This window comes from Bidens hawaiensis, unplaced genomic scaffold (assembly GCF_021521415.1).
Source record: "Bidens hawaiensis isolate Kalapana, Puna unplaced genomic scaffold, B.hawaiensis_p1.1 tig00012186_1, whole genome shotgun sequence".
In the NCBI taxonomy this organism is placed as follows: domain Eukaryota; kingdom Viridiplantae; phylum Streptophyta; class Magnoliopsida; order Asterales; family Asteraceae; genus Bidens; species Bidens hawaiensis.
This window is the reverse complement of record NW_027491983.1, coordinates 375,514-397,307: the sequence shown is the minus strand read 5'-3', so window position 1 is coordinate 397,307 and position 21,794 is coordinate 375,514. Positions and strand designations below refer to the sequence as shown.

The 21,794-nt window shown below is 41.8% G+C and overlaps 1 pseudogene across 1 annotated transcript; it reads right to left on the bottom strand.

Moving 5' to 3' along the window:
- Positions 1 to 3,460: 3,460 nt before the first annotated feature.
- Positions 3,461 to 21,574, bottom strand: LOC143540309 (uncharacterized; annotated as a pseudogene). Its single transcript, XR_013136576.1, has 6 exons — positions 21,410 to 21,574; positions 5,800 to 6,303; positions 5,440 to 5,574; positions 4,970 to 5,127; positions 4,208 to 4,534; positions 3,461 to 4,129 (listed from the first exon to the last, which is right to left on the bottom strand). The product of XR_013136576.1 is annotated as an uncharacterized LOC143540309 (transcript).
- Between the last annotated feature and the right edge of the window lie 220 nt (positions 21,575 to 21,794).

Sequence of the window (21,794 nt, the reverse complement as noted above, 5' to 3'; positions counted from 1 at the left end):
GGCGGGGGCCATATGGAGGGGTAGTATCCGCTATCCCTCAACTTTTCGTTAGCGGTGTAAATTTTTTTTTTTGGGTTGGTTTTTGTATTTTGCTATCCCTGAAAAAAATATTGTGTTACCCCTATTTGTTTAAATACCAACCAATTTCAAAGTTCAAATTAAATAAAGCCCAAACAAATTTATAGCCCAAAGCAAATAATAACAACAAATCATTTTTTCTTTTGTTTAAACGAGAAAAATTAAACTGAAACATACTCAAACGAAAATAGGCTCAACGAAATCTTCATTGTTTTAAAAATTCAAATCAAATAAAGCTCAAACAATGTTTATAGCCCAAAGCAAATAGAAACTATTAACCTTTCTTTCTTTTGTTCGAACGAGAAACATCAAACAAAAACATGCTCAACATAATTACCATTTTGAGGTTGAAATTTTTAATACGGTTTTGAATATGCAAATTAGATTTAGTGAGGTCTTAACTGGTTTGTTAGAAAATATGTCTGGTTTAAATCTTGAGATTCGTTTTCCAAGTTTAACATATCTAAGATAGTGGCATTTTCAGAAATATATCCGAATGGTTTTAGTAATGAAGAAAGATTGTGCATTTTGGGTGATCGTATGGTCTTTTATCACACTTTAAAGGAAGATGATAAATTTTTAAAATAGGATGAATGTGTGATCTTGCTCGTGTAATGGTGGAAACCGGAAAGCACACCACCTTTTATTTTGTTTATCAAATATTGAAGGTAGCGTTGGTTTTACCGATTGCAATCGCAACCATTGAAATATGTTCTCTAAAATGAAACATATCAATACGGGTTTGCGTAAGCGAATGAGTGACGAGTATTTGAACAATGCTTTAATTTATGCAGTCGAAAAAGAAAGGTTCGATAAAGTAAAAGAACAGGATGTAATGGTTTGATTTCAAGCTTTCAAAAACCAAATAGGAAAAATTTGCATCTCATATATCATGTTTCTATTTTGTTTCATTTATATAGTATGAAATATGATAAAAAAAAAATTAAACGTTACACCTAATATTTATATCTAGATCCGCCCCTGTTCTTAGGCATTATTGGGGACGGCCCTAGCAACCCGTCAAGTCTATGTCCGCTTCCTCCATATGCTCCCGCTGTAGAAAACGAATCAAGGTTAATCTATACATTTATATAAATGATACGAATTGATTTTATCTTGTAAATAAAAAGAAGACTTGAATTCAAACTAATTTTAAAGTCGAAAGTCATGGTTAATCAATAGAATATTACAAGAGGGAAATCTTTTAATAATCTTGTGCTTGATATATAAAATAAAAAAAGAAAAAAAAATTACGATAATCATCTATTACGTTTATATATTTAATTGTAATTTTCATCCCTTATATATTTAAAAAGCTCAATATTCATCCTTTGTGTTTCATTTTTGCCGTAGGTTACATCATTTATCATAAACCTCGTTTATTTTTGCTGTGAACTCATGTCACATGCAAGTCATGCGAAGACATTAATGTCCTTTTGTCTATTATTCTTTAGTAAATTTCATAGATCATCCTTTATGTATAATCAAATTGCAAATTTCATCCTTTAATGATCCCGCTAATAATGCTGAACAATTTCAGCCAAAACCTCCAAACCCTCCAAACACTGATGGCTATTTTGGGTCAGACTTTGAACGTGTGAACCAGCCCAGACCTCGCACCACTTACTTGATGATGAAGATAGTATAGTAAACTAAGAACACTTGCAAAATGGTGGTATAAGGGTTTGGGAATAATATTTGATGGTTTAGGATGAAAGTTGTGCATGGGGTCCTAATTTATAGTTCAAAACAACTGACTCAGTTTTTAGATGGACCATTCGAAGGATTTGATGGTCCGTCTAATTATTGGAACTGCCAAATCACACCTGAGCTATAATACGAATCGTCTAAAGATGACTGCTTTAGTTAGACAGTCCATCTAACCAAGTTTTTGGTCATTTTCATTTTAAACCTTTAGTTTTGACTTTGGAGCATTTATCATTTAGTCTCTTGGCTTCTTATATAAACTCAGGTGAATCATGCTATCATATATTGTACCTGCCACTTCAGGTATATTGTATCAAAGGAGCTATTACCCTATGAGACAAAGAATTGGGTATCATATATTGTACGAGTTGCTTCAGCTATTGTAACGTAGATAATATAATTGGGTATCTAAAGCCACGTATTTAGGTGATTTTATTAAGATTTGGGCCTCAAAGCGGAGATCGTGAACCATGAAAGTGTAGGGGTGATCCATACATTCTGAGTAAGTCCAGGGGTCATTTGTAAATAAAAGCAAGTCCTGTTAAGTATGTTCAGAATTGTTTGTTTTGTTAAGTTATATTATATACTAGTTTGAGACCCGTATATTACACGGGTAATTGATGAAAATTTTAAACTTAATCATTAAGCGAAATAAAGTCAACAACACAATTTTCATATATTGTTAATACAATTATACTTTACATTAAAATTACCGAATTTACAAAACAAACATTATACAAATATGCTACAAATAAGTAAAAATTGTCTTGTACAGTATATTTGTGGTTGTATTGGTCAATATACATTATTTATCGAGAATCAAAATATTTAGTCCATGTCTATAACTCTTGATAAGGCCACGTATGATTGACCATGGTTTTTATTTATGGTCATCGCGAAACATACTGTAAGGTGAAACTGTCGTCTTTAAAATTAAAACGCAATTTTTAACTAAAATCAATAATGGTTTATTGTTTAAAATATATAAAATTAATAGAATTTTTGTTATATTTATAAATGTTATAAATTTAAAACATTTAAATTTTGGTTATATTTAAGGTGTAAATCTTAACGAATTTGCATGACATACAATTTTGCATAGAGAAGAATAAATGTTAATCGATTTCAAAATATATGTAATTGATGTCAATCGACAACCAAAACAATCAATTGTGAACAACTCACGAGATTTACATTTGATATTGGGAGAGGTTTGGACAAAAGAGGCAAACTTAGGGTTTGGAATCACCGAGGTTTTACGACTTGGCGACTGTAAACAAAAGGGGTTATAACAATATATAGGTCCGACAATAATCTAGAGGGTCTATAAAGATACAGGACCCAAAATAAGACCCACATAATGAAAATGGGTTGAAAAGGTAAGGAGCATTGTTAGAGTGATAAGTGGATAGTAAATAGATGCATATGTTATCAAACTGAACCTTTAATTGAAATTCATTTTCTCCTTGTAAATTCCTGTTGTCACTTGCCACAATAATGAGATAGGTATGGAAGCTGAAATCAAGTTCGCAATTGAATCAAACCATCTAAATGAACACCTTAAATTCTTAAAAGCTGATTAATTAAATATGATAACAAAACATTCATTCATATTTGAAATAAATACATAACTTATCATCCCATTTACAAACGCTTTGCAGATAACATATTCAAACAAACACATTAGACATAACTCTGGTTATACCTTGGGGATTTCATAGTAAAGAACACGTTTCGTGGGCTTAAACAGGTACCTAGAACGATACGTTGAGCGAAATACATCAAAAAACAAACCATATTGCAGACATATATACAAGATGACCGGGAGTACGCCAAGCACACAGATAAGTATTGGCACCCATAATAAACCATGATTATAGAGTACGAAAAAGCTGACACCAAAAACAATTGTCATGGTTATAATAGATAGGAAAAGAGTTAATAGACCTGAAATCAACTTTATTGGTAATGACTCCAAGAAATCACTTTCAGCATAACGAGACGTGAGGATGGATAAAAATATGAGAATTGAGGCAGAAGAAGCAAATAGAGAAATGGCATCCGCGACAACGAACACCATAAAGGTTGCTTTCGATTTGAAGACAGGGATACCGTTGTCTTTGTCATCGGTTTGAGCATATCCACCGGGAACCGTAAAAGCTGCAGCAAATACTATGGTGGCAATAAGTGCAGCAACAACCATGCATTGACTCGCTGTTCCTTTCATCCATTACTCACCTTGTGATACCAATTCTTTGTGATCCACTGTGAATAACTCATGTGGTGTTAAACCATCTGCGTTCTTCCGATCTCTATAAGAAGGAGGAATCATTTTCTCTACTTCCTACAAAACATACAAACTAAAATTGTTATGCACTATCCAATTACACTAATACTTTAAAAAATATTAGTCGATGTATACCTGAAACCATAGGAGTTCTCGTTGCATTTGTAAAGCAGTTCCTGACACATCTTCGAGTTGTTTTTGTTTGGCACGAGTCCCGACTAGATGCAACATATTGTTTGCGCGTTCATCTTTGATAGGAGTAATCAAATCCTTCATTGCACCTATCTCATACAATAGGTTGTAGATACCCTCATGACGATATTTGACAGCAATGTGAAATATACTTAGCCCGTTATCATTTACCTTCCATATTAGATCAGGGTATTGACGTATGAGCTCAATTAAAAAGTTAGTGTTGCCCATTTCTGCAGCAATAAACAATACCCGAGAAGAGTATGAAACCTTTAATGTTGTTGCTTCCTTTAAGGTTGTTGCTACCTTTAAGGTTGTTGCATCACGCATTTTGGTAATACTTCTAGAGATGAATTTTTGTAGCTCTGCAGCTGATTGCTTACTTAAGTTATGGCTTTCATGATACAGATTCACAATATGTTCAGAAATGAGCTTTTGTAGATCCAGAGCTTGATCTCCCTTATTGGCAACTAGCGTATTGCTTTGCTTAATAATTTCCTGTGATTCAATTTGCAGGTTGACAAGATATGTAGAAATGAGGTCCTTAAGTTGTTGAGCATGTTCAATTTCTGCAGCAGGTGGGCTGGTGACTTGGGTAGTCGAATCGAACCGCCCTTTGATTATCTGGATTTTAACTTCCAATTTATTAAGATGTTCATAAATAAGTTTTTGCAGTTGGATAGCTTGAACTACCCTTCCGGAAGCTGACTTGTCTTGCTCAATTGGATCCTGAGGCCCTCTGAGTATTCTATCAATCTCTTTCTTGTGTTTTTTTGCAATGTCTTCCCAAATGAATTTTAACAATGGTAACGCTTTATTTTCTTTCTTATGAGCTCTTGCTTTTAAACCAATGAATGCAAAAACTGAAAAAACAACCATAAAGAATGATCAAGTAAAAAAGAATATAGTAGATATTATATATGCTGAAAACACAACAGATCACAATCATTTGTCATATTTGATCTAAACAAATGGATGCTTATTTGGACTTGGTTGGTGTGTAAGTAGAGCTGTTTACCAGACTTGATGGACCTCCCTATGACATTAGATTTTTCTTTAGGAGAGGCTTTCGGGCTTTTGATCCAACTCTTCAACGGCACTCCCCTTAGCAGGTTCTGGATGCTTATTTTCAGATGGTTGATGCACAATAAACATCCAGGAAAAGAGATCTTTACTCATTTTGAATATGGTTTTCTCAATGATAGTAGATTTTGTTTCAGGAAATGCTTCAGGCTTACCAGCCAAAATCCCCAGTACCCTAGTCTCACTACCAAGTTCGGGATACTTTTTCACTATTTCTAGAGTGATATCTGAAAAAGATTCACAATTACTTGGTGAGAGAAAATCTTACAACAAAAGAAACAAGCTAAACAATGAAAGCAAGAATGGTCTTAGCACCATTAACAACCAAAATGTATATGCACAATAGTACCCCTGCACACATATATGCATAAATATGCAATCTAATCTGTCTAATGATCTGGTTCACGACTATAAAGATTATGATAAACGGTGCAATGCTAAAATATGCTTACCAAACATGTCATTCTCGACACATTTTTCTAAAAGCCAGCCACGACTTTTGTTTGTCCAACCTTCAGCATCACACAAATCATTTGAATTTTTATAAAGATACTTCACAACTTCATAATTTCCAAACAAGGCAGCCGCATATAATGGCAACATTTTGCTAGAGCCTGGGATTGCCGGCAAGTTCTTGTTCTTTCCCACCATAATCTTAACTGTTTCAACATTCCCAGCTGCAGCTGCTAGGTACATGGCAGTGTTGAAATTTTCATTTTCAAGTTCCAAGTCTTTTGGTTCCATCAAATCCACCAGTTTTCTCACGAACTCTACCGCATCTTTCGGATCGCCTTTAGCAGATGCTGCTACGTGAAGCGCTGTTTCCCCATGGTCAGTGATACTATACCTTACCCAGTCTCGGTTTTTGTTAAGAATGGCTTCTGCAGCTTTCCAGTTACAGTTAATCGATGCCTCGTATAGAGGGACACCAATTTTGAGGTAATTTTCTCTAGGTCCTTCAAATAAGTTCCAATGCAAATAGTCAGTACCTCACACGTACATATCAGTATTTTTTTTTCACTTAAAAGCATTAACATCAGCAACCCCATTGTCCCTATTACCCAAAATTTTGGGGAAATTACAAAAACTTGTAGTTTTTATTCCACATCAGGTACCCCATCGCCATTTCTCATCCTCTCCCATATATATGAGAATCAACATTACCCCCGGCCCCAATTTTCGGGTTCCACTTTTCTGTTGGTTCGTTTATTTGCTTTCGTTTAGTTTTTAATAAATGCATAGGTAGTTATATTATATTCAAATAAATATAAATACATATGTTTGGATGAATTGCGATGTATTAGACCTGTATTGAGATATGACTTATTTAACTCCTTATTTCTCTATCATATCTTCCTCCCTTTGACCAACATGATTTGCTCTTTTTCCCATCCTTTATTCTTGCTATTTCCTTTACAAGATTTTATGGTTTTGTATTTAATGGTCCTCTGTAACATTTGAAGTATGAAGAAATATAATAAACACAAGTAACCCTTTGATATGTTTTTTATTATGGTATCAGAGCAGGACATTATACCACTTTCTTAGCAAAGCCCTACCTGCCGTTTGCTCCAATATACAATCACAACACCACCTTGCTTCTTCCATGGCCGGTGATAACCTATATCACAAGAAAACCAACCCTTAAAGTTCTGATAACCAGTCTCTGCCATGGGCGACTACCGTCAAAGAGTTCGTTCCGATAAAACATGAAGGCCCCACAAATCAGCGGCGAGACAAACCCGAATGTTGCACTCACTGTAACCGAGATGGGCACGCTCACGAAGGTTGCTTTAAGAGAATAGGGTATCCTGATTGGTGGCCGGGAAACCGTAAACAAGAAGAAACCAAACCCAAGACATCCTGCATCGGTTCAAGTCCTATTCCAGGTTTAACAAATGAACAATATGAAATTTTCTTAAACCTCTTTTCATGAAATAAAGATGGAAATAAACCTACTGCTTGCATAGCTAAGAGAGGTAAATATTCTGATGATTGGGTGATAGACTCAGGATCAACCGAGCATATCACCTACAACGCCGATATCCTCCAAAACAAAACAAAAAAACAGTTGAAAACCCGGGTGTCATTCCAAACGGAAACGCCATACCCGTTGAAGGAAGAGGGGAATGCATTTTACTGGGAGGAACGAAAATAAAAGATGTCTTACATATACCAATGTTCACTTGTAATCTTTTGTCGGTCAGTCGTTTAAGCCAAGACCTTCAAGCAGCCATAACCTTTTTTCCCGATTTTTGTGTTATGTATGAAATTAACACAAGGGGCTTAATTGGTGTGGGTGAACGCCGAGGTGGTCTATACCGAATGGGAATGGTTAAAGAAGAAAAGAAAGCCATGATGGCAACAATTGATACATGACACAAAAGATTGGGACACGCTTCCGGTGAGAAACTCTCACAAATTGATTTTCTTAGCAATTCTCCCTTCAATAAAATTTGTGACTCTTGTTTAAGAGCTAAACACACAAAACAACCATTTTCCGTTGGTGGTATTAAAACTAGTGGGTGCGTTGAACTTATTCATTGCGATATTTGTGGTAAATATCGTTTTCCCTCCTACTCCGGTGCCAGGTATTTTTTGACCATTGTTGACGATTTTAGTAGATCCGTTTGGGTGTTTTTACTAAAATTTAAATCTCAAGCAAGCAAATTGTTGATCAATTTTCTTAAAATGGTGCAAACGCAATTTGGAAAATTGATTAAAAGAATCCGGTGTGATAACGGTGGTGAATTTACGTCTAACGACATGCTAGAGTTTTATGCCGAACAAGGAATTCTCCTTGAAACTACTTGTCCACACACCCCACGACAAAATGGGGTTGTAGAGAGAAAACATAGGCACATAATTGAAACCGCTCGCGCCCTAAGATTTGAAGCCAAATTGCCTAAAATGTTTTGGGGAGAATGTGTATTAACCGCCACTTACATTATCAACCGATTGCCATCCACATCTGTTGACAACAAAATTCCCTATGAAATTCTTCTTAACCAAAAACCCGACTACAACCTCATGAAGACATTTGGGTGTTTACTCTATTTCAGGAACAACGAAACCAAAGGTGACAAGTTTGAAGAAAGAGGAAGACCGGGTGTTTTCCTAGGATACCCACAAGGAATCAAAGGGCATAAAATTTATGATATCCAAACCAGAAAAATTATTGTTTCTAGGCATGTGAAATTTCATGAAAACATTTTTCCCTTTCACAAAATAGGCAATGACGAAATGAATGGAAGTTTGTTTGATCCCTTCATAGTTGAAACTTCAAACAGAAGCTCATCAGAAACAAGTTTTATGCCTACTGATTACATAGCCCACGAAGAGATGCTTGAGCCCAATCAAAATCTTGAAAGCCCAACTAATGAAGACAATCATGAAAGTCCCATTGGGCCTACACATGAACCAGACCCAGGTGCAACAACCCAAAACTCCAAAGAACAATCAACCTTATCTGGCCCAGAACAATCCCAAAATCCCGGTCCTTCTACTGAACCAGCTCCAGCTCCGTCTGGGATAGAACAAACCCAAAATACCGAATCATCTGCCGAATTCCCAACCGAATCTGCTTCCGAAAGTACCCAAAACCACCCCGCTCGTGAAAAACGGGCCAAAACTCAACCAAGTCACCTGAAAGATTTTGTCGTCGAACTTCCCTCCTCGGTAGACCACGCTCAACCTGCAGCAACTCAAGAATCATCTACGGTACACCCATTAAGCAATTTTGTTTCATATAATAAATTTTCTGACAATCACAAGGCCTTTTTAGCGGCTATCGACTCAGTCGATGAGCCCAAATTTTTTCACCAGGCTGTCAAGAATGAAAAATGGCAATGAAACAAGAAAACCATGCCCTCGAAGAAAATGGCACGTGGACCCTTGAAAAATTACCGGAGGGAAAACGAGCCATTGATTCCAAATGGGTATACAAAGTGAAGTACAAACCAAATGGTGACATTGAGAGGTACAAAACACGACTCGTGGCAAAAGGATTCACCCAAATTGAGGGAGTTGACTATCATGACACCTTTGCTCCAGTTGCCAAACTTGTCACGGTTAGACCAATTTTAGCCGTCGCAGTAAAACAGGATTGGCTCATACACCAACTAGATGTAAACAATGCATTTTTACATGGTGATTTACATGAAGAAGTGTACATGAAGATACCTCAAGGCTTTGCTAAAATAGGAGAAACACGAGTTTGTCGACTAAGAAAATCTCTCTATGGGCTTAAACAAGCCTCCCGAAATTGGTACCAAAAATTTACCAATGCTCTTCTTAGTCTTGGCTACACTCAATCAAAAGCTGATCACTCTCTCTTTATCTATCGACATGGTAATATTTTCGTTGCCGCCCTTATTTATGTCGATGATGTTGTGATAGTCGGCAACAACGGAAAGAAAATGCAAGACACCAAAGACAAGCTTAACCAACATTTCAGCATCAAAGATCTTGGAAACCTCAAATACTTCCTCAGTATAGAAGTTGCCCGCACCACCGAAGGACTTATACTAAGCCAACGAAAATATGTTCTTGACATCCTTCAAGATAGTGGCTTACAAGGATGTAGACCAAGTTCCTTCCCTTTTGAACAAAATCTCAAACTTGACAAGAGTGAAGGTGAACCACAAGTCGACGTTGGACAATATCGAAGATTGGTAGGAAGACTTCTTTACCTACAAGCCACCTGACCCGACATCACCTATGCGGTCAATATCCTAAGTCAATTTGTTTCAGATCCTAGACAACCGCATTTAGATGCTGCTCATCGTGTTTTACGTTATCTAAAAGCCACACCCGGGCAAGGAGTCCTTCCACGTGAAGGAGAGTGCAATCTTACGGCTTATTGTGACTCAGATTGGCTTGGATGCCCATACACACGGAGATCTCGAACTGGTTACCTGCTCCTTTTGGGTGGAGCCCCGATCTCTTGGAAAACCAAAAAACAGTGTGTTGTCTCCCGTTCTTCCGCCGAGACAGAATACCGATCTATGGCATCTACCGTAAGTGAAGTTTTATGGGTTCGTTGGCTTCTAAAAGATCTTGGCGTGATCCTTACAAAACCGACACCTCTATTTTGTGATAATCAAGCGGCCCGTCACATCGCTAATAACCCAGTCTTTCATGAGCGCACCAAACATGTAGAGATGGATTGCTATTTCGTTCGAGAAAGAGTTGATAGTCAAGAAATCAAACCTCACACCATTGACACCAAAATGCAAATTGCCGATATATTCACAAAGGGCTTTGGAGCACAACAACTTAGATTTCTACTTGACAAGTTGGGCACTCGAAACTTACATGCTCCAACTTGAGAGGGGGTATTGAGATATCACTTGACTTATTTAACTCCTTATTTCTCTACCATATCTTCCTCCCTTTGACCAACATGATTTGCTCCTTTTCCCATCCTTTATTCTTGCTATTTCCTTTACAAGATTTTATGGTTTTGTATTTAATGGTCCTCTATAACATTTGAAGTATGAAGAAATATAATAAACACAAGTAACCCTTTGATATGTTTTTCTGTTCGTTTGTGTTCATTGATGTTAAATTATGTTCGGTCAATTATGTTAATTAGTGTTCGTTTTTGTTTGATCAAAAATGTTCGTTTTAGTTTTAGTTTTTTTTTTTTTTTTTTGCTTATGTTCGTTTGTGCTTCTTTACGCTCGTGAACTGTTCATTTGGTTTAAAACGAAAGAGCATGAACCAACACGAATGCGCCCATTCTCTTAATGAACGGACATGAACAAAAACATTTGTCCAATAATGTGTTCATATTCGGTTAAAGGTAAATGCACGAACATGAGCATACCCGTGTTCATGTTCGTTCGGTTCATTTACATGCCTATGACGATATCACAACGTTAACAACTATGATTCACAGTATTTGTACCAAACTTTTAAATCCAACAAGGAAAGTCAATATTTTAAAAATTACTTGCATCCTATCATTTGTGATTTTAAGATGATCTCTTCGAGTTATATGAAATTAGTTGTTTAAGTTAATTTTTTTACATAGTGTTTTCAAAATTAGTATGTAAAGGAACTTTTAACTGCAAAAAATTGTTAAGGGACTTTTATAGTAAAAATCAAAAAGTAGGTTGTTTTTTTATGGTATTTACCCATATACAATTTATAAACACCAAACGTCCCTAAATCTCTAATAGAAACTGCTACTTTCTTCTATGCATTCACCAATTAGTGCAAATTGAAAATGCAAATCAAAATCAACAAATTTATGTTTATGAATTTCACAATCCCATCTCATAGTAAGACACAACAAAATCAGTTTCCCAATCCAACAGGGCCGGCCACAAGGTGTGGCGGGGTGGTTGATGGTCACATGCCCGACACCCTGTTAGGCCCGATTTTTTTTTAATTTATATGTATTTTTATTAAAACAATATGCATATTTAGTATTTAAATTCAATTACATTACCACTAGTTTGGTCTAGTGGTAAAAGGGTATTACTCCCAACCAAAAAGTTATGGGTTCTAGTCTCATTTGAGACATGTTTAATTTTATTTTTATACAAAAGTTTTTTACAAAGCCTAAATTATAACCAAGTAAGCCTATATCACGTTTAAACCCAACAATATACCCCTTTTAATTAAGGCCTGAAGAAACACTAACCGGACCCCGGGCAGATTACTGGTAACCTGGGGGTTAGATAGATATTTCCCACGAGGGGTTAGACCCAGAGAAGATGGTTCTTCTGATAACCTGCAAAACAGACACCGTGAGCTTGTCACTGAGAAGGGGGGGTTCCTCCTTGTGACCACCCTCCGGCGTGAGAATCAGACTAGATTGCTCTTTAAATATAAGTGTATATTAAGAGATTGCTAGAGCAGATATCAGGTATAATATGATGATACAAGATAAGATGAGATGATCATACCATTTGGGGTATTTATAGCCGAAGGTAGGTTTCCAAGGAGGTGTGGCCGGCTGCAACAGTATTCCTGTTCCACCAACAGTGGCCTACGCACGTGCCCTGCTGGTAGTTGGTGGGTAGGCAGCGGCTGATAGTGACCAGGCCTGCTGTGTACTATTCCTTTTCCACCAACTGCCGGCTATGCACGTGGTATGGCAGTAGTTGGTGAGTAGGCAGCGGCTAATAGTGACATACAGTACAGGAGCATGCTGCTCGCCATACTGTTGTCAATAAGCTGTCGTATCTTTAGTCAGATCTTTTGCCCATACCTCGTCAGGTACAGTACAGAAGATCTTCCTGTATCGTACGGACTCGCTTATTTGGGCGGGAGTATTCCCCCTCCCGCCCTTGTGCGGGATTGTTCCCGGCTTTGCTCATTCCTTCAGGTGACACTGAGTGATTGAGAGCTAAGTGCCTTGTGCGTGTAGCCTTGCTGCGCGGGTGGCCTTCTCTGATGGCTTGTATCCGAGGCTGCGGGGACAGGCGGAGTCCTTCACCATTGAGAGGCATTTCCTGCGGGAACAGCTTGCGTACTGCGCGTAAGGACGTCACGTCTCTGAGCATGGTTGGTCCTGCGGATCCAGTTGGTTTCTGCGCAGACGTTCCTCTTCAAGGTGAGTCTTGCGGGTCCAACTGGGCTCTGCTGGGACCTACCTCTTCAAGTCCCCCCAGTCCAATGTTCTTCTCATGAGTGTTTAATAAAGTGAGGTGAACTTTTGGACTTAAGCAAAGGGTTTTTGAAAAGGGGTTTTTTAAGGTTTTCCATGGGGATTCTTTCCGCGGAAGTCCTTGTCACTTGCAGAAATTCCCGAGTTTCCTGCTTGATCTTTGGGTATGATGCGGGTAGGCTGTAACCTCCTCGCAAGTCAGGAGCGTTGAGTCCCACTTGTGTGGATTCTCCGTGAGGTTTTGGTAATTTTAAACATAGTGATCAATTATGTTAAAACCACCAATTCCATCCTGGAGCTTCAAACAACGTAGTTCTCGACGTTCCCGCTATGCGGGGATGTTATTTCCGTTTCCGCAAGCATTGCCCAGAAGATCCTTCTTGGTTTCAATTCCCAGCGGAGCGCTAGGTATGTGAAGGGTTTTGCCTTAACACTGTACCCGCGCTCGTCTTACGGTTACTTTACTTCCAAGGTATTCCTGGCGTCAATTCCCTGCGGGTGCTAGGTATGTGAAGGGTTTTTCCTTAACACTGTACCCGCATCCGTCTTACGGTTACTTGTTTGCCAAGGTTTACTTGGCTTCAATTCCCTGCGGGTGCTAGGTATGTGAAGGGTTTTGCCTTAACACTGTACCCGCATCCGTCTTACGGTTACTTGTTTGCCAAGGTTTACTTGGCTTCAATTCCCTGCGGGTGCTAGGTATGTGAAGGGTTTTGCCTTAACACTGTACCCGCATCCGTCTTACGGTTACTTGTTTGCCAAGGTTTTCTTGGCTTCAATTCCCTGCGGGTGCTAGGTATGTGAAGGGTTTTGCCTTAACACTGTACCCGCATCCGTCTTACGGTTACTTGGTTGCCAAGGTAAGGGGTATTTTCCCGCTTACTTTTTGATCTTTTTGAATTTTGAATTTTGAAATTCGAAGAGTTGGTGGAAAGATAAGAACAGTCCAAACCTCTGAAACGTCGTGCGACGGTTTCTTCTGACTGTGTCAGGACGTGCAGGAAGTTATGGTGACGTGACAGTACATGGTCATTCCAGACGCTTTTTCAAGCGCGTGGGCACGATTTTTCGGGCGCGTGGCCGCGAAATTAATGGTACGCGTCCTTTCAACAGCTGTTGCCAGCTTGCTTTTTGCCACGTGTCATAGTTTCATTGCACCTTCGATTTCTCTCTCTTCCGCATTAAATTCATCGCATTAATTGCGATTAGTATATAAAGGGGGAGAGGGTTCTTTGTAATCCACACTTTCACTCTTCTCTTCATCTTCAAAACGATTTCCGGCGAATACTCATCTTTTCAGTCGAGCATTCCCTTGAAATCGTTTTCTTCTTTCATCTGCAAGATGTCTTCACGTGATCTCGAATCTACAGCCGATGACAAAAGTACTGCTGGCGAGTGCCAGTGTGCTCTGCCTGGCGATCTGTACCAGTACGTCGTCAGGAAGTTCATGCTCGAGTCTCTCGAGCCTGAGTTTCCTGAACCCCATCAGACTGTGTACGATGCCCCCAGAGGCAAGATCGGGGTTTATGCTGCATTCTTTGTTTATGGGAATCTTAGGTTCCCATTGACAAAGTTTGTTTACCGTGTCCTTGAGAGGCACGGTGTTCATTTGACCGAGTTGCACCCCATGGCGATCGCCAAGATTCGCCACTTCGAGTGGGTGTGCCGGATTTTGGGCATTGAGCCCTATGTTGACCGCCTGATGACCTTCTACACTTGGAGGTGCATCCAGGGATGGTACACGTTGATAACCCGGATCAAGGGTTTGAAGATTTGCGCAACCGAGCGCAGTCTTCGTTCGTGGAAGAGGGAGTTCTTCTACCTCTCCGCTCGCGCCATCCCCCTTGCCATGAAATTTAAGAACGGGCAAGTACTTCCCAGCCTTCACGCCTCCAACTACGAGGAGGCGGAATGGTTTTCGAAGATATCCCGAGTCCAATCTCCGGTTTACCGGTTTGCGGAGTCCGGGATGGTGATGCTGGGGATGAGCCGGGTGTGGAAGGCTGCGGATGCGCATAAGATCCCAATCGTCCTCGAATACGGTTCGAACTCTGTTCCTTACGGTATGCTTTGTTTCTTTTTGTTGATTTTGAATTTCTTCTAACTTCTTTCTTGTTTATTTCAGAGGGGAACGACTTGCAGTCGCTCCTGAACCCGCGGGAGGCTGACGGTCCCGCTCGGATGGGTACTCGCGCTCTAGACGAGAACGAGTTGCCCATCCTAGAACAAACGGCGGATCGGTTCGTGGAGGTCTATCCGCTAGGCCACGAGATCCTTAGCGCCAGGCGGCCAGGTAAGGCGCTATTCGACCCTCGACCCCTCAATGTTGAAACCTCTGCTGGAATTCCTTTAATCGTATGTTCTGATGAGGAATCCACAGATGGTCCTCCGTTGGTGCGGAAGAAGAAGGCTGCCGGCGGGAAGGGGAAGGAGAAGGTGGCCTCCACTGCCGATCCGGTGCCTCGGTCTGACTCGGAGACCGAGAGCGAAGAGGTGGCGGGGAATCCCGGTGGTGATAAGATCACCATTCCGGAGGCTGTGACAACTGTCACCGAAGAGCCCAGGATGACGACGGTGACCGGCGTGAAGAGGCCGGCTCCATCGGGTTCATCCCCGCCCGTCCGCACTTTCAGGCTCAAGAAAACCCGTAAGTACAACTTCCTTTAGCTTTTATCTTCATAGTTTAATATCGTTAACACTTATCTTCTTTACGCAGGCGTGGATGTTGACGCATTCCAGGGTGGAGTGCAGAGTACCTTTCCGCCAATGACGGTAGGCTTGGTCAGCCTACCTGAGGCGTCGACCCAGGCGCCTGCGCCTGCTTCCGCTGGTTCAGTTGCTCACTCCTTTGAGCCGACTGTTCCAGCTGTGATGACGTCACCGCCTGCTGTGAGTGCGATTTTTACTGCATCTTTCACCGAGCCGGCGGTTACTTTTGCTGCGGATTCCGCGGCGGCGACCGCGGCGGCTTCTACCATGCCTCCGTCTTCGACATCGACGGCCGATCCGTCAGGTATGCATGGGGCTTTTTGCCAACCTCTGCCTCCTTCCCATCTGCCTGACCTCTTGGATGGATTTCCCTTGGGTTCAGGTGATGGGTTCGGCGGCTATCGGCCTGTTATTGACCCTACAGGTGCGTAGGGTTCTTTTGGCCCTTTTCATATTTTTTCTTATCATCTTTTCCTAACTGCTTTATGTTTTTTGCAGTGTCGGATTCCAATGAAGTGTATGTTCCACGATGGAACATTCGCCGAGGAACAACCCTTCGCACCCCTGTGGAGTGCGTGGAGTGGGATCGTCACGCTGCTCCTAGTGGTGCGTTGGGGGAAGCCATGGCTAGCTACCAGGAGGGTAGGCTAAGCAATGAGCTTCGGGTTCTCCTGGCCCGGATGCAGCCGCGCGTCGAGCTGCTTTGTCGTGAAAACGACAAGTTAAAAGCAGCTCGCGTTAAAGAAGTAGCTCAGGCGCGGGCTGTCCGGGAGGAGAACCAAAAACTTACCGCAGTGGCTGCGGAGAAGGAGAAGGCCTTCAAGGCCCTCGAGGTTGAAGTTCAGGCCCGGCTCGAGGCCCGTTCCAAGGCTGCCCAAGTTGTTAATGAACAGCTTCGGCTGGCTAAGGAAACTGCAAGGAACGCAACCGAGAGGGCCACCAAGGCTGAAGCTGTTGCTGAGCCTCTACGCGTGGAGAATGAGGAGCTTAAAGCCAAATTAGAGGCTCTCCAGCAGGCTCATGATGCCTTGGCGATGGAAGACGCCAAAAAGCTCCAGGAGATCTTGGACCAGAGAGGGGTGCTTGACCATACTGAGCGGAAGCTAAAGGGCGTCGAAGAGGCTGCGGCTAAAGAAGTGTTGCTTGCCAACCTCAACAAGAGTGAAGCCGAACGCGCCCGTAACGAAGCTCAAGCTGCCCTCCAAGAAGCTCTGGTTGCCAAGGAATGGCTTCTTCGAGAAGCGTTGTCTCAGGTATGTTTTTCATGTCTTTACGCTTTTCTTTGTAAATAGAAAAGGTTTTGACTTGTATATTTTCTCGTAGGTTGTGCATCGGGTCTTCTCAGAGACCTCTTATGATGATGCCATGAGCGCAGCCCTCAACGCTTCTCACGAGGATGGGGAAAAGGCCGGCTTCCTGCTTGGTCTAGGGTTCGTTGAGAAAGGCATCCCGCCTTCCAACTTTCCTTTGTACAATGTTGATACTGAAGCTGTTTACGACCAAGCAGTGAATCAGTACGCCGCCTTCCCGCATCCGGTGGTGGAAAAGGTGAACCAAGTTGCTGCTGCTGATGATGGGTTAGCTATCCTTAAAGCTTTCCTTGAACTACCACGATCTACTGATGGTGCTGGTCCAAGTGGAAGTGGCCCTGAAGCCTGATCCTGAAGATCCCTTCCCACTGCTAGGATAGATTTAGCTTGTATAGATTTATTTTCTTGCAGGCGGGTAGTTACCCGGCCATTCTTGTAATGAATATTTATGAAATATAAATCTTTGTGCGGGTAAGACCGCTACTTTCTCTGGATTCCTTGCTTTATAAACGTTATATGACTTGCATACTTTAGTTTAAATTAGCAATTTTCCAAGTGTAGAATAAGTTAACCTTTGAACGTGGTAGATAATAGGTTGAAGTTTTGCTTCCTCTTTCGTGATTGTGCGGGTAGGACCGTCACTTGCACTTAGTAGGATGGCTAAACTTTACCTACGTCTGACCTGCGTGTAGGTTTTCCTCATCTTTTCTGAGGATAAGTTAACATTTGAACGTCGTAGATAATAGGTGTGAAGTTTTGCTTCCTCTTTCGTGATTGTGCAGGTAGGACCGTCACTTGCACTTAGTAGGATGGCTAAACTTTACCTACGTCTGACCTGCGTGTAGGTTTTCCTCATCCTTTTCTGAGGATTAGTTAACCTTTGAACGTGGTAGATAATAGGTGTGAAGTTTTGCTTCCTCTTTCGTGATTGTGCGGGTAGGACCGTCACTTGCACTTAGTAGGATGGCTAAACTTTACCTATATCTGACCTGCGTGTAGGTTTTCCTCATCCTTTTTTGAAATTTCTAAGTGTTTAGGATAAGTTAACCTTTGAACGTGGTAGATATTAGGTTGAAGTTTTGCTTCCTCTTTCGTGATTGTGCGGGTTGGACCGTCACTTGCACTTAGCAGGATGGCTAAACTTTAACCTATATCCGACCTGCGTGTAGGTTTTCCTCATCCTTTTGTTAGAAATTCTGTTTTGAATAACCGTTCGACGCGCGGTTGTTAATAGGTTAGTGTTCAGTATCCTCTCATGATTCATGCGGATAGACCGTCACTTTCATTTAGTGGGATAACTGAACTTTTCCCCTTCAACTGACCTGCGTGAAGGTTTGCCGTTTTTTGGGTTTATTCGGGTTTTACCGCCTTCCCCATGCAACGACTTTTCACGTAATTATGCGGTGAAAACCGGCATATCCGTGTTGATAGTTCATAAAAGTATAAATGTAAAATCATCAGCGTCGATGTTTTAAGGAGAATCTTTTCCATTAGAAGTGGCTCTTGGCCTTTTCTTTACAAATTTGGAATTGATTTACATGCAAACTGTGTAAATGAGCTCCCTTCCATGTTGTTGGGATGGGAGTGCCATCGAGCCGATACGCACCTGGTTCGGGATCTCGTTCTTTACGCAGCATGTAGTCTCCACATTGAAGCTGGAATTTTATTCGTGTTTTCCCCAGCTGGGGTTCTACACGCATCAGCCTGCTCAGCGTTCATTGCGCCACGAGGTGCGCGAGCGTCCCATCTCTGACAAATGCTTCGACCATGTCCTTTACGTCTATGCATTCTTCGGTGTTGTGGCCTTTTGTCCTGTGAAAGTCACAGTATTTGCTCCGATCAGCATTGTGACGATGTCGGATTATTTGAGGCTTTGGCCATGGGAGCTCCTCAGTAGCGAATATCTCGGTGACGCTTTTGGTGAGCGGCGTCCATCTGGAGTTCTTGTTTGACTGTACGTTATCCCTTCCGCCTAACCGATGCTGCAAGCCGGATGAGGTGTCAAAGTTTACCCTTGACTGCCAAATGCCTAGCTTCCGCTTTTTGTTTAATCGGGCGGTAAGGACGTTGTCTTCTCTTGTTTTCTGGGTGTAGAGGTTTGTGCTCTGTGGGAGATCTCTACCCAGTTGCTTCTCCGTTTCCGCAAAGCGTTTAGCTGCTGTCATGATGGCATCCCATGTGGATGGCATGCCATCTTTACCCGTTAAGGTGCGGATGAGCTCTGGGTCGTTCGCGCCCTGAATAAAGGCAGCGCGAACAAGATCTTCGCTAATGTTACCCAGACTTAGCTTCTTCGAATTGAAGCGAGTGATGAAGTCTAGCAAAGATTCGTCTTTTTCTCGAATGCACTTGAGGATTGTCCATTGCTCCTCGGTATACTTTCTTTGCTGGCTGAAGTGTTGGCTAAACTTCTGTTGGAAGTCTGCCCAGTCGTAGATGTGGTTGACCGGTAGACGATCGAACCACGCTCTAGCAGCCCCGACCAGCGTCATTTGGAACATGTAACACCACGTGGGTTCCGTCCAACTACTGACGGTTGCCCCCGCTATGAATCTGTTCAAATGATCATCTGGGTCGGATATACCATCATATGTGCCTATGCTGGACACTTGTTTGGCACTTTTTGGGGCGATTGCTTCCGCAATGTCCCTTGCAAATTTGGACATTCCCGCATTTGCAACGTTTGGTCTGAATGTTTTGGAGAAGTCTCGTGGACTTCCACCTGTGCTTTTTGGTTTGAAGGCTTGTCCAAAATGCCTTCTCGGTTGGGAGTCCGTTTCCTTACGCTTCCCTTTTGCCCTATGGCGAGGGTTCGCGTTGGAGTCAGACTCCTCCGAGTCATCGTCCCAGTATTCTTCGAATTCGTCAGCCTGTTGGACGGAACGCAAGCGTTCGTCCAACTCAGCTTGGAATTCCTTTTGACGTGCCTCTGCCCATGCCTTAACTTCATCGAATGTTTGGCGGGGGAGTCTTGTTCGTTTCTCTAACTGGGTATCGGTGAATCCCAGTGAGCGATTATTTACTGCACTTGCCCCAGCTTGAGTAACTGGGGTAGTGTTCGTAAAATTTACTTCACTTGCCCCGGCTTGGGTAGCCGGGGTAGTGTTTGTAAAAACTGTGTTGCCGGTATTCCCCCCAGTAGCTGGGGTTGTGGTTACCGGAGTTTCTTTAACCATCTTAGAAGTTTGAAAAAACTGGAGAAAAATGTTCTAGCTTTATGCACGGATGGCGCCAATGAAGAAACACTAACCGGACCCCGGGCAGATTACTGGTAACCTGGGGGTTAGATAGATGTTTCCCACGAGGGGTTAGACCCAGAGAAGATGGTTCTTCTGATAACCTGCAAAACAGACACCGTGAGCTTGTCACTGAGAAGGGGGGGTTCCTCCTTGTGACCACCCTCCGGCGTGAGAATCAGACTAGATTGCTCTTTAAATATAAGTGTATATTAAGAGATTGCTAGAGCAGATATCAGGTATAATATGATGATACAAGATAAGATGAGATGATCATACCATTTGGGGTATTTATAGCCGAAGGTAGGTTTCCAAGGAGGTGTGGCCGGCTGCAACAGTATTCCTGTTCCACCAACAGTGGCCTACGCACGTGCCCTGCTGGTAGTTGGTGGGTAGGCAGCGGCTGATAGTGACCAGGCCTGCTGTGTACTATTCCTTTTCCACCAACTGCCGGCTATGCACGTGGTATGGCAGTAGTTGGTGAGTAGGCAGCGGCTAATAGTGACATACAGTACAGGAGCATGCTGCTCGCCATACTGTTGTCAATAAGCTGTCGTATCTTTAGTCAGATCTTTTGCCCATACCTCGTCAGGTACAGTACAGAAGATCTTCCTGTATCGTACGGACTGGCTTATTTGGGCGGGAGTATTCCCCCTCCCGCCCTTGTGCGGGATTGTTCCCGGCTTTGCTCATTCCTTCAGGTGACACTGAGTGATTGAGAGCTAAGTGCCTTGTGCGTGTAGCCTTGCTGCGCGGGTGGCCTTCCCTGATGGCTTGTATCCGAGGCTGCGGGGACAGGCGGAGTCCTTCACCATTGGGAGGCATTTCCTGCGGGAACAGCTTGCGTACTGCGCGTAAGGACGTCACGTCTCTGAGCAAGGTTGGTCCTGCGGATCCAGTTGGTTTCTGCGCAGACGTTCCTCTTCAAGGTGAGTCTTGCGGGTCCAACTGGGCTCTGCTGAGACCTACCTCTTCAAGGCCCAATAAAATTTTCGCTTTTGGCCTAAAATTTTTTTTGCTTTCTCGGAGTCGGCCCTGCAATCCAACATATTAAACTCAACTCATTTTTTGCCCCCATAACGAAAAATCCTAGATCCGCCACTACTGAATACATTGCATTCTTTTTTATGTAAAAGATGCGGTGAAAATAATTGTAAAGAAGTTTAATGGAAAGCAGATCATATACCTGCAATTAGATTTCGCACAGGTAGTTTCGGATTTAATCGTTTTTTGTTAGCTTGTGGCACAGCTGAGGTGCTATTCATTTCCTGTTTCTGCTGCTGTGGTTGCTGCTGCTGGTTTAAGATTTTATCCACACCAATTGAGGCTAAATGCACATGACCTGTTTGAGCCATCTGCACATCACAGTACCATTAACATTAATAAATATATAATAATTAAAAACTTAACTGCAAGTCTGCAACTGAATGATTTAAGGGGGCAACTGATCATACCTCTTAGAACGATTTAGAAAGATAATGAATGATTGAATGAATGAGAACTAAAATGAAAGAAAGGCCTTGAGCTGAGTTTAGGTGATCATTGGAAACATTCATTTGCATTATATGTAT